The 5,488-nt window shown below is 45.0% G+C and overlaps 1 long non-coding RNA gene across 1 annotated transcript; it reads left to right on the top strand.

The window, feature by feature from the left end:
* Positions 1-7: 7 nt before the first annotated feature.
* On the top strand, positions 8-4,071 carry LOC112079494 (uncharacterized). The gene is made up of 3 exons (XR_002895960.2): positions 8-1,037; positions 2,374-2,505; positions 4,013-4,071. It is a non-coding gene; the product is annotated as an uncharacterized lncRNA (long non-coding RNA).
* The last annotated feature ends 1,417 nt before the right edge of the window (positions 4,072-5,488 follow it).

Raw genomic sequence — 5,488 nt, 5'->3', positions numbered from 1 at the left:
TGTTCATTTAGGATACTCTGCTGCGTCTGAAATGGCACCTATTGCCCTTTAAGGTGCACTACTTCTGATCAGCGCCCATAAGGATATATTGAGACCAATCCACACATTCACTCATTTCACAATGTTATTGTATACTTACTTTATTTATTGAACTTGTTTTCACATACAGAATAATTGTTTTTTCTTATGATGTAATAACTTTTGTATAACCTGATATGAATATCAATTTTGCACACCAGTGTAATGAACATGGGAGGGAGAAAAGAGTGACAGAGATCTTCCAGAAGTCTGYCAGTGGTCGATGTAAATATTACAAACAGTGTTAGCCTCCTCCTCCCCAACAGAAACCAATGACTTCTGCTCAGTCTCACATCCTTTTCCTAATTTACTTTGTTTTACTGATGTGATTCAATAAAACAATCATGGGTGTGTATCCAGTAACTCTCCCTCCACTATTTGTTTTGTGCATTGATTGTTTATTTTTTTGAAATTTTATTAAATTAGACTACTGTTCAGTTCAACGCTGTTTACATGGGAATATGTGAACTAACAGGCCGACTACTCTATATTTCAGGCTCCTCTGTGGTTGTCGGCGTGTATTCATGTTTGGTTTAGTGAGATTTGAACGCTTCCTGGTTTAACACATTGTAATAGTTCTATTACATACTGTACAGTACCTGACCTGTAGGCTAAGTAGCCTATTATACCGTGTTAGAAATAGCACCAAATCGGACACCGAATAGGTAGGTGAGAATAAAAAATACGCCGTATTTTGATACACTTGAACCGTACTTTTTTGTTTTCTTGGTTTCTGTAAGCGTTCCGTTCCCCCCCTGTCCATCCTGTATTGACAGAACGCCCCGAGCGCACTTTTAATGACGCCTAACTGACACGCACCGAAGAGTACTTGTGTCATCAACTGACATTCTTCCTGATGTCACTTCTCAACATGCGGACCACCTGTTTTATGGCCGTGATTTTGTGGCTCACAACTGGTTCATCTCGTTGTCAAACACCAATTCCCAATGTTCACGGAGGTGAGTACAGTACAGTTGGACAAACGGTCTCTCTCTCTACATACAAAATGTATKGCAATTTTAAAATGTATCGCAATTCCTAATGGGTACGGTAACGTTAGGTASGCTACAATCTAATTAGTCATAGCAATGCAAATGATGTTGCCTAGCAAACAAGTACATTTGTAAGAAGTCTATTATCAGCACCCAGTGTGGTTTTGGGCAGGCTAATTTTCATCTGGGAATGGAGATGGTTAATGACTTAATCCGACATTTAACCAGATGGGAAGGAGGCATGGTGGAGAAACGCCCATTAAACACAACTTTTAAAATGACTGAAGACACGTGTGTCATTTCACTGCTGTTTTCACTAAGTACCCGGAATATAGCAGAGTGAGTATAGACTGGGGTTCAGTGTTACCTAATTTTGCCTGCTTTCATGGATAGATAGGCCTAGGCTATAGGTCTTAGATTGTAGTACGGAGAATGTGGAGGTGTGTTGTGTGTGTGTGTTAACACCAATTGAACAAGGAGCAGTTTACGGGACACATGTTAAGCCTATGTCACGGAACTAAATAGCAAACACAAAGGAGGAGTTTAGCCCAAAATTGTCTACCTAAATCAGCATTGAGTGACTGGTCAGTAGGGGTTTATTTATTACGCTGATTCTGTTGCAAAACATTTCTTAAACGGAATGAAATGGGGAGGAGTAACTGAATTTGTCCAATAGACCATTTTTTGTTGTTTGGACTAATTATTGCACCCATGTGGGTAGCGGCACCGACTACAAAATATTTCTCAGTAGAGGAAGTGACACAATTACTGATGCTTAGAAATGGTTCTAAAAGTCCTGTAAGTCAGTCTCATCCTTCACACATTCACTCAAAGATCTAGGGCAAATTAATGGGGTGGAGGAGGGGAGTATATTTTCACGGAGCCCTGGTCCAAAGTAGTGCACTGTAGGAAATTGTCACGCCCTGACTTAGAGAGCCTTTTTTGTCTTATTTGGTTTGGTCAGGGTGTGATTTGGGGTGGGATTCTATTTTTGTTTTCTATGATTTTGTATTTCTATGTTTTGGCCGTGTATGGTTCTCAATCAGGGACAGCTGTCTATCGTTGTCTCTGATTGGAACCATACTTAGGTAGCCCTTTTTCCTCTTTCAGGGTGGGAAGTTGTCTTTGTTTTTGGCACTATAGCCTTAAGCTTCACGGTCGTTTTTGTATTGTTTATTGTTTTTGTCGGCGTTCCTAATAAAAAGGATATGTACGCTCACAACGCTGTGCTTTGGTACTTCTTTCGACGGCCGTGCAGAAATATTTGGGGCACATCCCTAATGTTATGTCCTGTTCTCCTCAGGGGTAGGTGCAGTTCTGGGGGTGTCCAACGCCAGCGTCTCCTGCAAGACCCCAGCTCTGAGACACTCTACTGGGAGCCAGAAGGCTCCATCCTGGCCCTGCACACCTCCAACCTCACTGGAAACACCCATCAGTGAGAGAGAAAGGGAGGGAGAGACAGAGATAGTGGGGAGAGAGGGGGACATAAGAGGACGGAGGGAGGGACAGGGAGTAAGAGGGCGAGGGGACAGGGAGATAAGAGGGCGGAGGGAGGGACAGGGAGATAAGAGGGGGGAGGAGGGACAGGGAGATAAGGAGGACGAGGGAGGGGGACGGGAGATAAGAGGGAGAGGGAGGACAGGGAGAGGGAGGGAGGAGAGGGCAGGGAGATAAGAAGGAGGAGGAGGGCGAGGGAGATGAAGAGGAGGAGGGAGGGACAGGGAGATAAGGGAGGAGGGACAGGGAGATAGAGGAGGGGGAGGGGACAGGGAGATAAGAGGAGGAGGGAGGGACAGGACTAGGGGGAGGAGGGACAGGGATAGAGGAGGAGGGAGGGACAGGGAGATAAGAGGACGGAGGGGGGACAGGGAGATAGGAGGAGGGAGGGACAGGAGATAAGAGGAGGGGGGAGGGACAGGAGATGAGGAGGAGGAGGGAAGGGGAAGAGACGGGAGGGAGGGAGGGAGAGGAGGAGGGAGGGAGATAAGAGGAGGAGGGACAGGGAGATAAGGGACGGAGGGAGGAGGAGTAGGAGGAGGAGGGAGGGACAGGGAGATAAGAGGAGGAGGGAGACAGGGAATAGGGAGGAGGGAGGGACAGGGAGATAGAGGGGAGGGGGGACAGGAGATAGGAGGAGGGGGAAGATGGAGGGAGGGAGGGACAGGGAGATAGAGGGGAGGAGGGACAGGAGATAGGAGGAGGGACAGGAGAAATGGGAGGAGGGAGGGACAGGGAGATAGAAGAGGGAGTGGAGGGAGGAGGAGATGGGAGGAGACAGGAGATAAGAGGGGAGGGAGGGACGAGATGGGGGAAGAGGGAGGGACAGGGAAGAAAGAGGGGAGGACAGGGAATAGGGGGAGGGCAGGGGGGAGGGAGGGAAGGGAGAAGATGGAGGGAGGGAGATGGAAAGAGGAAGGAGGGACAGGGAGCTATAGGGGGAGGAGGGAGATAGAGAGGAGGGAGGGAGGAGGGAGGGCGGGAGAGAAGGAGGAGGGAAGGAGATAGGAGGAGGGACAGGGAGATGGAAGAGGGGAAGGGGGGACGGGAATAGAGGGGGGAGGGGAGGCAGGAGATGGGAGGGAGGGAGAGAGATGGAGGAGGAAGGGAGAGGGGGGGGAGACTTCTTCACTTGATGTCTGTGTGTGCACGCTTATCTGTGCATATTTCCACTCTTGATCTTAGCCAACTGCAGTGAAACGAGTGTGTATTTGTTTGTGTTTTATGATGGGAGTATTAATGAAGACAAAACCATAGAAAACCTACATCTTACCTGAGACAAACACACTATGCCAACATAGATTAAACCTAGTCCTGGACAACTTTCCCAATAGAGATTCTCCACTGACACTGCTTTTAGTCAGTACTGGGTTACCGGATGTTGAACTGTGTGATGTAACTGAATGTGTTTGTGTGTTCTCTCTCTTCCGTCTCCGTCTCTGCAGATTAAGTGGGAGGCAACAGAAGAGGAGAGGAAGACTGTATGGTTAAAGGCAAGAGAGAGTGAGCAACGTGGGGTGCTCTTGATCTGTGTTTGAAGTGGCAAAAAACTGTGTGTGTGTGTGTGTGTGTGTGAAGAGGTGTCCTGTGGCAGTGGAGGCGGTGGGAGGAGCTATAGGAGGAGGCTCATTGTAATGGATGGAATTAATAGAATGGAGTCAAACATGTGTTTTTATGTTTGATTTGTTTGATACCGTTCATTTATTTCCATTCAGCCATTACATGAGCTGTCCTCCTATGCTCCTCCCACCAGCCTCGTGCTCTGTTGTATGTATGTGGTTAAAGGTGTTGGTGAGATGCTATGCTTCACACACAAATGTAACACCATCTTTGCCTTTAGTCATACTCATCTATGTCATGATGTATGATTCCGTTACCATAACGATGCTTTACTGACTCTTCAGCTTCCTGTCAACAATACCTCAATCTTATGTTTGGCTTTCAGATACTTTTACTTTGTATCTGGTCATCTTCAAAGACTGTAACAGAACTAGAGGTCGAAGATTATGATTTAAGCGGATACGGTATTGGAGTACAAAAAAGGTATCGATTATCGGAATTTATTTTATTTATTTGCTAAGTAGACAATTACACAATACTGGAATGACATTATGTTTACTTAATAGTAATACATGAATAAATAATTTAGCTAATAAATAATGAAACATGTTTCAATTTGTTTTAAATATGCATAAACAAGAGTGTTTGAGATTGCAAGTAAAGTGCATTTGTGCAATGTAAGATGACTAGTGTTAGTTCTTGCTCAGAAATGAGAAGTATGAAGCTGTGGTTTCTTTTACGTGAGTTTCAATATTCCAAGGTAGAAGGTTTTTGGTTGTGTTAGTGTAGGAATTATACAAAATTTCTCTCTTACGATTGTATTTCATAACTTGACTATGGATGTTTTATAGGCACTTTAGTATGCATGTAACAGTTAGCTTCGTCTTCTGCGTCTACCTGGGTCGAATCAGGAACCATCGACAAAGCCACTCGAGCCAGGTTACAACTACTCCAAGTCTTAGAGAGAGTGACCGTTTTGAAAGCTATCAGCGCGCCCCGATACTAGCTAGCCATTTCAATGGTTAACCAGCTAATTCGGAGTGATCGGTCTGTTCATAACAGCAAGGCTGCTGGAAAACGCCAAAGTGTGTTTGAATGATTGCTTACGAGCTTGCTGGTGCACAGATCGCTGCATAGGACTGTCTAATCAAATCATAGACTTATTATAATAATACACACAGAAATATGAGCTTAAGTCATGTAATGGGTTTCGAATCCCGGAAACTATCATTCGAAAACAAACATTTATTTTTTCAGTGAAATACGGAACGTTCTGTATTTTATCTAGGGTGGCATCCATAAGTTCATTTCTTGTTACTGTTGGCACAATCTTCATGTTATGTTCATAATTAGTAAAATTC

The sequence above is a fragment of the Salvelinus sp. IW2-2015 genome, unplaced genomic scaffold (assembly GCF_002910315.2).
Source record: "Salvelinus sp. IW2-2015 unplaced genomic scaffold, ASM291031v2 Un_scaffold8198, whole genome shotgun sequence".
Taxonomy (NCBI): Eukaryota; Metazoa; Chordata; class Actinopteri; order Salmoniformes; family Salmonidae; genus Salvelinus; species Salvelinus sp. IW2-2015.
Note: the sequence above shows the minus strand (reverse complement) of the source record. Positions and strands in the feature narration are given on the sequence as shown.